This window comes from Melozone crissalis, unplaced genomic scaffold (genome assembly GCF_028551555.1).
Source record: "Melozone crissalis strain CALT ecotype California unplaced genomic scaffold, PUWL_Pcris_2 ptg000042l_1, whole genome shotgun sequence".
In the NCBI taxonomy this organism is placed as follows: domain Eukaryota; kingdom Metazoa; phylum Chordata; class Aves; order Passeriformes; family Passerellidae; genus Melozone; species Melozone crissalis.
In genome coordinates this window covers 6,120,942-6,131,871 of record NW_026535820.1, presented here as the reverse complement: position 1 = coordinate 6,131,871, position 10,930 = coordinate 6,120,942, and positions in this window count along the sequence as shown.

The window sequence follows — 10,930 nt, the reverse complement described above, 5'->3', positions numbered from 1 at the left end:
TTATCCCACAAAAGACATTGGCAATTCTACAGCTAACTGTAGATTGCCCAGTTCATTCTGGTAAGGCATGCAGAAGTAATATTTAAAGAAAGGGAATTATGACACTTAGATATGGTGTTTTATGTCAAAACACTAATTTACTACTGCTATTAGGACACCCAAATTAAATTGGCTCTTGGTTCATGACTCATTCACAAACCCCTCTTGATTGGTGTCAATAAATGAGCATTTTATGTCTTTGATAACTGGTTTAGCTGAATGATTTTTAGTCACTCTGCTCTTCAGGAACTGCTCATTTTGATTAATTATTATTTGTGGGATGATGTTGGTCCTACAGTATATTTTCTGCTTCTTGATTAGCTGACTGAAACTTTAACAAAAGATAATGAGTTATGACTAACAAATGAACTGTGAGTAATGAACAATGCATTCCAGGTACAAATTTGGACAATATTATGGAATCACAGACCGTGATTTGAATACTCTGAGTATTGGGCAACAAATATTTGGAAATACCTTCTGTTATGGTGGTAAGAGTAGCGGTAAATCTATGGTCAGTCATTTGTGACTGAATTGCAAGCGTATTTCTTGCATCTAACTCTAACTCTGAAGTAGATACATAAACTAATGCAACCTCTTTAAAAGATCTAGAGAAGCTCAAGCTGGAAGTGCTTCTAAATAAATTGCTGACTGTCCTTCTTAGTTTGTTCTTTTAGGTCTAAAGTCTCCCATAATTATTCCTTTTCAAGACTCAATAAAAAATAAATCTCCACCTGTGAATAACATCAAAATCAAATCAATTTTTAAAAATGACACGCAACCCAACAAAAGTTTTTAACAAAAGTTGCAGCTTCTCTACTGGCTGTAGTCTTCTGAGATTATATTGATGACATTCTGATATGTTTGCAATAAATACCAAATAAAGAGCTCTTTTTGCTACAGTAGTTAGCTGCTTGCAAAATCTAATTAAGGCTTCATACTCCTTAACCATTAACATTATTCATTTAATGAGCACTAAATTAGGCAGACATATGTGTCATGTATCATCAGGAAATCAAGCACAGAAGGTCATGACTTTTATGACTTTCTGTGACATTTGAGTTACAAAGACTAAATCCCATTCACTCAATTATTTTTCTCCTGTTTTTTAGGGCCAAGCAAATCTAAGAGAGTCTAAAATAAACTTGTTGGTGTGCCCTGTGTTAAGGCTGAAATAAGAGAAGGAATAACTTTCACTGAAAACAAAACTAATTTGAGCATTGTGTTCCCTTGCGGGATCAATCAGAGAAACAGATGCAGACCTTGCTGCAGTTTCATAAAACCCATTAACAGGTAGTGAAATTCATTCTATTCCTAACTAGTCATCATGAAAGATGCTATACCTGGATTTTCTGCACTTTTTTTGTTATTTTACCCCACGGGTGCTGCTCTGAAATCCAACCATTATAAGTCAAAAGGAACCTCGAGGCATGCACAGAGAAACTTCTCTCATTGGAGTGGGAGCTGCAGTGTTCATTTATTTAGGAGGTAAATTTAGATAGCACTATTGCAAGAGTGAAGTCAGATTGAAACCAAACCCTTCCACTGTCTGCATTTATTGTGCAAGGCTTTGTTTAGTCAGGTGGATTTCATTCCTGCTCTTCACAATCTCTGATGTTTAAAATGGTCCCTAGAAAGACAAATCAGTTTCTCTTTTCATATAAAAATTTAATACAAACACCAGATAACTTCCAGAGACTTCAAAGGAAAATGATAAAAAAAGCTTTGCAGACATAGAAGAAAACAATCCTCAGCACTCTTCATCCTCTCCTCATTTCCTCAGCTCCACAATGAACAGGCATGCTTAAGTAAATTTGGCTGAAAAAGCCCAACTGAATCTTCAGAAAGCATTTTATGTTCAATTCAGTGCTGGAAAAAATAAGAGTGGACATTTTTCTAATCTCAGCATCAAAGCGAGTACCCTACTGTTTCTGAAATGTAACCCTGGAATTCAATGAATATAAATACAACTGATAAAATACTCTTATTTTGAAAGTAGACTTGAATGAGGTTTTCTGTATCTAATTTAAAAATAAATAAAGTTTATTTTTGCACAATCATGCAGTTCCCAAACAAAGAAAACAAAAATCCAGTATGATGCATCATTTCTGTGTTTAACCAAATGACCTGCCTCACTTGTATATCTCATTATAGAATTTATCATTCAGTTTCTTAGGCCTACTTCCATATTATGGTGAGTATTTTGCATTTTTCAGCACGGTAAGGTTAGTAGTGTATTTCTAAAATGGTCCAAGAACAACACTCTTCAGCCAGCATAAAGCAATCAACCTTAAGATGACACAGTAGAAAAAAAAAAAAGAATAAAATTATTCTATGACTCCAAATGTGATTTGGATTAACCAGTCTTTTTATAAATTAAGTTTCTGTTTGCAAGCAGGAACAAAGAATTTTAGAAAGCAAAGTGGGACATCTAATGTTGCTCCTCAATAACTAGAAATCACCCTGATTTTGGATCCATGCTACATTCTGAGGCTCACCTATCTTCTGCATGTAATCTGAGTGTCCTCCCCACTCCCAGAAACTTTGTTCTCTGAATTGCCTTAGGGCCAAAGACCTGTAGGTGGGGACAAAGCAGATACTGACACTTCTTTTCCATTACATCTTTTGGTAAATCTGAAATTACAAATTATACCCATTATCTCTTGCTTTTATTTTCTGATCTGTGCTCCTCTTTTCTCAGGCCATCACACAGCTCCAGTCACCCAAGAGGAACAGGAATGTCAAGGAAAAAGTCCTAGAAAGCACAGGCAATGATTTTTTCCTTCACTCTGGCAAAGTCTGGCAGCAGTCTAGAGAGAGCTGTTACTAGATCTGTGTGCTATTTATGTGTGGTGGGCTGACCATGTTTAGACAGCAGGTACCCCCAACCCACTCTGTCTTTCCCTCTTCCTCCTTCCAGCAGAGAAAAAATAAGATTAAATTTTTTAAAGTTGAGATGGGGCAGTTTACTAAAGCAAAAGCTAAAGTTTGCACGCACACAAGTAAAGACAAAAACGAATAATTTTATTCTCCACTTTCCACCAGCAAATGATGCATGGCCACTTCCCGAGGCAGGGCTTCAGCACTCCTGGCAGCTCCTCCTTTCCCTTTAGCTGTTTTGTTTGAATTGATGTCATTTAGCATGGTCCATCCCTTTGGCTAATTTGGCCCAGTTGTGTCCCCACCCAGGATCTTGTCCAACCCTGAGCTGCTGGTGGGGTGCAGAAGGGTGAGCAAACAGTGCTGATGCTGTGCCAGCTGCTCAGCAGTAGCCAAAACACTGATGTGTTATCAGCACCTTTCCAGCTACCAATGCAAAGAACAGCACTGTGAGGGCTGCTGGGGGGGAGATGAACTCCATCTCACCCAGGTACAATGCACAGTGGTGCTGCTGAATGGCTTAAAAATAGATAAGTCATAACTGTTTGTACAGCTCTGCCTGGTGTCCCACATGGATGGGAAGCTGACAATTGCTCAGATGAAGGAGCTCTCTACTGTAATATGCTTTGCAAAGAGGAGGTGTAGAAGAAAGGGGGTAGAGCTAGAACTCTCAACCATTTGTTTTGAAGAACCCAGAGGACAAAAGCCCTGAAAAAGTGACTCAAATGTGACTTTGGTACTGCAAAAGTCCACTCTCTATCCCTAGTATTTTTCCTTTCTGTCTCCAGACGTTTGCTGAGTTTTGCCCCAATTTTAGGATGATAGTATTAGTTTTCCCATGCAGAAGAGTTATGATGCCCCATTTTATTAATTTAATGACTTAATTAAATTAATATGTGATCATTACACCTGCAAATACATTGCCTTTATGGTACGGCTCCCCACAGAGTCTAGCAGGACCCTACATGGATAATTTGCATTAACAGTAATGGTCATTACCTGCTCAAATATCTCACAGATTAATAGAAACTAGATTCCTGCATGTCTCAGAAAGTTCCTCCAAAATTCTGGTTTCCAGTGACACAAGGACTCTTGGAGCTCAGGCCACTTGTGGAGTAGCTTTTGCAATGAGGCCAGTGCTGGTGGCCCTTTCTGACACATGTAGACCTGTGAATAGAGTTGTAGAAGTCATTTCAGCTGCTTTGCTTCTCTTTCATTAGCTTTCCATGTATATATGTACCATTATCTAAAAATGTGCTTACAAGCATATTTACATACATATGATCTCTAATCATACATGCATGCATGGAAGAGTCAGCATTTATATATATATATATATATGAATTCACACATTATATATTCACTGTCAATGTGACCATTAGCTTAGTTCAAAGAATGAAACTTTCACTGATGTTCTGGTCTGACATCTCCTAATGACATATTCATGCATAACCCAGTGGAGAAATCAATAACTAAGTCATGACTTACATTTAAATACACATTTCTTTGTATCCTCTTTAAAGCTGATTTTTTTTTTTTAACCTTGATATAAATGTCATCATAATGTATTATCTTGGTTGTCAGTGTGTGCTGAACTTGCTGAACATAAGTCATATTGGCAGCATTTGCTCCCATGTGTTTTATATAGTATGGAGTCCTGGGCCTGACAAATATTTGAGCTGGAGACTATCTAGCAATTTCTGGTATTTCAGAAATATCACACCAAATAATTAGGGAAAAATATTAGATTGAGGAAACAGTTGGAAAACTCAATTTGAGAAATGGTGGATGAAGAAAACATCGTGGATCAAGAGGCTGAGGTCTAATTATGAAGGGGAATAAGACTTTCTTTTCATGTCTAAACTGTGTGATCAGGGAACAGATCTCAGCTCAAAGGTCCTGCTCTGCACTTCAGCTGCAGTCCAGGTGGGTACGGGGATGCCTCTAACTTGCGCACTGCTCTCTCTGTTCAGCTCTCCTGAAAGAGGAAAACCGAAGGCCACACAACAAAAATGTGAAAGTTTCACAGAAAACTCTTGTCCCCAATGCTGCTGAGCAGTACCAGCTACATAAAATACTGTTGCTTTCCATTCTTGCATGTCTAAGGAGAGATGTTTTATAAAGAAAAAACTCAACAATTGAAGAATTTGTCTGAAATTCACATGGTGACATGCTTTCTTTTCACAGTAGCTCTCTGCTTGCTGGTGCAATGTTCTTTTGCTGTTTTTAAAAAAACAACCTATGTTTTTCATAAAAAATACGTGCCTCTAGATAACGTCCTTTTTTTTAATATATTTTAGTTAACAACCGATTTGCCATTCCAAAACTGAAATTAAGGAAAGAAATATCATTACATATTTTTTTCTCATATTTTGAGAAACATTAACATATCCATGCTTTCAAGTAAAGTGACACCTGGCAAGAAAGCATTGTCATGTCAAGATGAACTTCCTACAGATCTCCTAAAAGACCCCATAAAAACAAACTCAGACCTGGAAAAATCACATGCCTTTGAAAAGCATACCTCACAGCCTCTTTAAAGATCATTTTTGAAGATTTCCTCTTTAATAAGTTTTGGAGTACCTGTAAAAAAACCTACATATGATCCAAACTATATATGCTGCATCATTGCAAATCATCTGAATTTTGAAGAATGAAATATGGCAGAGAAAGGCTGGGAATATCTCTAAAGACCATATTAAGTGAAGCACAGACTCGTAGCATTACACAGTTTCATTGAGAAGGGACTTTTAAAGAATGTCTCCTGCACTTTCTCCTGCAGTGAGCAGGGACGTCTTCAGCTAGGTTCCTCAGAGACCCATCCACCTGACCTTGAATTTTTCTCGGGGTGGCCCAAATACCACATCAGAAAATAGTTTAGATCAGTAAATAAGGTGTTCAACTCCTGGTCAAACTTGCTCCATTAGCTGAAAGAGAGTTCTTGAACCTTCATACCTCATTTTGCACAAATACTGTGATATTTGTCTAGTAAGGATTGCATCTGAGGTTGGTGATGAAAAAGTCTTCAATTAAAACAGAAATTATAGTAACTCAAAGTGGCTAAATAAGTAGACTCTATTCTGTTATGAAGGATTAACTTCTAGCAACAAAAACCTCTACCATATTACCATTGTGAAATCAAAGTGTAATTGCACAGGATCATAGTGACCTCCATAAATAGTGTGCTGCATCACCTAAGATTTAAGGACATGGGAGTCCTAGCGAAATTAAATTCTAAGTGCTTTTCCAACACTTATCAAAGAAGAAAATTATATTGGGATTTGGCCAATGAATTCTTGCTGCTCAGACTCTTTGCCCAGCAAATCACACAATAATTCTTTCCAGACTGTGATGAACTTAAGAATAAGCTGCAGCTCACTGAAAAATATATATGAATTCTTACACTTTATAAAGAATTCCTTCAGAAAATTCTGGCATTTCTGACATGATGTAATCTTTTCATTGGCAGTGAGGGCACAATGGCAGAAAAAATGTACCACAGGCATTTTTGTGCTATGCCAAAATTGCAAACAAGGCTGTGAATCGCTATACTGAATATGAGCTTCCAGTATTGTTGTTAATAAGTCAGTAAACCTCTGTGGTATTGTGGTATCAATAAGAATTCAAGGGGTAAAATGTATGAGATAATATCAGTCTATCATGTTTTTTACACTCTTGGGTGAGAAAAGTCCTGGCCTACTCATGCCCCCAGAGCTGGAGTTATCAGCATTCCACTTCTCACCTCCAAGGTCAGGATTAATTTCCTTTTTTCAATACTTTTACCTATGAAGAATGAACTAAATAAATGGAATCGACAGATAAAGTATTTTATGAATAAATTAGGAAGTCTTTCCCTCCTGTCATTGTCACCTCTTGAAGTGACAGATTAGCTGCTGATCTGAAATCTATCAAGTGAACTCTTGAGCTAATGCCCTCCTGCCCTCCCAGGAGAAAACCCTAGCTAAATAAAAAACAGCTATAAAAAGATCTTTCTCATAGAAAGCTGAAGACACAATCTTTGAGCTGCAGGTCTCACTCCACCACACAGATTCAAACCTTATATAGGCATTTTCTCCTGTGAGCAGTAATACTTTTCCTTTCAGAAAAGCAGGATTTGCAAAGCCTGACAGACTCTACAGACCTCCTTATTAGTTGACATTCACCAAGTTTTAACTAAGATCTAAATCTATGTTGTTTATTCACACAGAATATGCCTTTGGTCTTTATTGCTAATTAATTCTTTTTGCAAACTCATCTGCCTAACGTTTAAAGTTGTTTTACAAACAGGAGGTTCAAAGTTGATGCTGCCTCTTCATCTTCAGTGTACCTAGCTTGGCTTACGTGTTGTGGCACATATGGAACGTAGCATCATTCATTGATCTAACACACTCAAAATGTGTAGACACCAGGGAACAAATTAAGGGCAAAATCCTCCTCTCAGATCTGTTGTGCATGGATCAGAGATAAGCAGTACAAATTAGAGCTTTTCTCAGCTGCAATGCACAAATGTTGTTTCATGAGTTCCCCTCTAGGCTTCAAAAAGAGGTTGTGCGGTTTGTGCAATAACATCCTCTTTGGACCAGGCAAATCTCCAAGGGTGTGTGGTCTGGCCAAAAAAAGACCATTTTATCTTTCAGGTCTTTGCTCCCATTAGACATTTGCACACACACACTTCACTGAACATGAGATCGAATCAATACAGGCAGACCTGCTAAGGAATGAAACATGAGCACTCAATAAAATAAATTAAGAAGGAAATATGTGTACAGTCCCCAGCCTGATGAAGAATTCAAATTGCCTCAGAGTGTTTTTACAGGTTTACACATAGAACTTGTTTAATTTTCTGTTAATTCCCTGTGTTGTGTGCTTATTGCAGTTTACTTTTACTCTAATTAAAATAAAATATTAGACAAGGTTGCTGTGTTTATCCTTCCTCAGTATAGCCAGGAGAAAGCCGGTGCATGGGTTAATGATGGATTTTCACCTCCCTTTAATGTTCACAGTGGCTGTGAATTTAGATTTCTGTATGATTAAAAGGAAGGTTGTGCTGCATGCTGAACTACATGTGAAACATGTCTGCTCTGTCCCAAATGCTCTATCATACTTGGCTGGTCACTGAGGTAGGTTCTCATCAGGGTACTCCTGCCTGGGATCCTGGGCATGGCTATTCCTAGTGAGACAAATACTGTGATATTTGTACCCATGATAGGCGTAACATGTTTAGTTGTGTCAGCCAGAATATTCTATCTCACACACTGGGGAGAGCAGTCTTGTGCTTGTCTTTAAAATAAGATGCTCTGAAACAACCAAATATATTAAATGCATTTCCAGATACAGCATCAGTGATTGGTGCACTGCTAGGGAGGCATTCACAGTGTTTATGCTCCAGTAGTCTGTTCCCAGGAAGAGATCCATCATTTCAGTGCTCTGAGGCATCTGGGCTCCAAACTCTGGGAGGGATTTGGGACTGCTGTCTTGGAAATGGGTTTGATGGATATAGTGCCTAAGATGTGGGAATAGTGACCACTCCAGTTTCTAAAGAAAATTCTCCAGCTCCTGTGAATATTAAGAATAGCTGAAAATCAGATCATAAATCCAAGGACATGTACAAAGTACAAATTAGCCTTTACACTACTGCCTGCATTAAGCAAAAGGCATTTCTTCTTGCCTCTTTGAATGCTCCTCATTGAAATCTTCACAACTAGTCTGGCTTCTTGGTTTGTAAATGTAGGTGAAATTAATTTGGATTCTAAGATTTGCATCTTCTGTATTTACAAAAGACCCAAAGCCAGCATTTATTTTTAACATGTCACTATTGTCCTGTACTGTCAATAGAAGATTTTTCAATACTAAGGCTTTTGCAATTTTCTCTTTCAGCTTTTGAAAATCTTTTTTTCCACTGGGACAAGTGCATGACTAGATAGTGTTTTGATGCCTTTGCATGATAAAATGCTCCTTAGCTGAGAACAGAAATACACCCTTATCTACTGACGTTGCTTATGAAAGAAATACAACCATCCAGAAAGATAGTGTCTTTTGTTTTTCTAAATTGTTTAGTTGAAAAAGAGACTTGTATATCAGTGATCCACTGATATACGAGTAAATGTCCCACCCTAGCCTTTCTCTGCCTAGCTATCTCTCCAATTCTGGAAATTACTGATCCAAAAAACTAAAGGTGGAAGGCACAGTTTCTGTGGGTGAAGCACGGCACTTCAGATATCATCACAGAGCCCATTCACCAAATTACTGCAGATAAGAGACTTTTCTTTGCATAAAGGGCATTTACACTCTTCTCAGAATTGCATTTTTATCCCCAAAGACTGAACAGTATGATTAGGAGTTCAGTATTTGGCATACCAAAAAGCAGAGACACAGTCTCATTCAAATGTACTTCCAGAAATTTAGAGTGCTCCTTTTTTCGTGAGTATGCACTCAGACATTAGATGAAGAGCTACAGATTTTCCTTTGCCTGTAAACTGTTCAGAAGAGGGTGATCATATCTAGCTCATACTTCTTCCTACAAGAGTATTTTTGTTCAAAATGCAACATGTAAATGAGTTCAGCAAAATCCTCTGGCCCAGTGCCAGTGAGTGAATATTGAGTCTTTAATACCCTATTTTTATAACTGGAAATCAACAGGGTTTTATATAATTTGAAATATTAACTTTTTCATAGAAAACAAATGTTTTGAAAGGAGGATGGCCTGAACACTGAAAAAGGATGTTCACCTGGTCATATTTTAAGTGAAAATTCACCAAACCCCCTTCAGTCTGAATGTCAGTGGGTGAATAAGGCAAATTCTAAGTATTTTAAGTTTTTAGAGTGTAGAAAGCATTTCTAAGGTGTTAGAAGTGCAAAGCACATGTTTTTAAATAGTGAAATCACAGGACATATTCTCACTCCTGTAGTCTCCAAAGCAGCCCTCCTTTGTAGGGCAAGCTGGATGTGTATTCAAGTTGACAAAGGAGCTACACACCAATGAACAACAAACATTTGAGACTGAAAAGAAAACTAGAGAAAAAAGAGTGACTGCAAGTCTTTCCCAGTCGCAACAGTTTCTACAGGAATAAATTTCTGTACTCTATAAGTCTCTATACTAAGTCTGAGGTCCACCAGGGTCTAGCACAGGAGCACAGGAGGTCTCTACTCCTAAATATTAGGTTTGAGGACAAAATCAGCACCACATTTTTTTCCTCCCTCTTCACACGAATAGGTGTCCAAAGACAAGAAAGATGCTGATATATGGTGATGAAGCTTTGTACCATTGTAAAGAAGAAGCATAAAAAAAACAAGTAAACATCAATGCTAGCAAAATAAGACCCTTAGGAATTATCTAAAGGTCATAGAAAATTAATAAATATTAATGCACTTATCATGCAGAATCTGAGAAATGTGCTGTTATGACTGAAATATTATTCAAAGACAAGTATTGTAATTAAGGTTTTTCTTTACCCTAGGCAGTGATAAAGAAAAGCTGGGTTTATCCTCAGCCTTTAGCCAGCAAGTGTTTTTTCTCCCCTGCTTAATTCTAATGTGAGTTCTTAATGCAATAACCCTTTGCGACTGAATGAACAGCTAGTTAATACTTCAAAAGTGTGGCATTTCTGTTGCCAAGCATTTAATTTCCCCCCCTCCTTTTCTCTTACTTCCAGGTGCTTTCCTGGACTCCAGTGCTTGCTAGTTTGTGCGACCCCGTGATGTCAGAAGGCTTGAGAGCCCCTAGAGCTAATACAAAATGCATGAGCAGCACCATATCTCGAAATTCCTGCTGTCGGAAGTGCCAGCTCGGAGGGGAGACAGGAAGCCTGAAGGGGAGAGGCAAGAGACGTCCCAAAGGAAAAAGAAATGGGGAGAGGCAGGGAAAGAAAAGAGAAAGACAAGACAGCTGAGAGCATAAAGAGCACAGGGGATTGGGAAGACTAAAGATGCCTGGAGCTAAGGGCTCAGCACAGCACAGAGGTGCTGGCTGCAGGGAGGCAAATCTCACTGAATGATGCTGACAGCGCAGGGG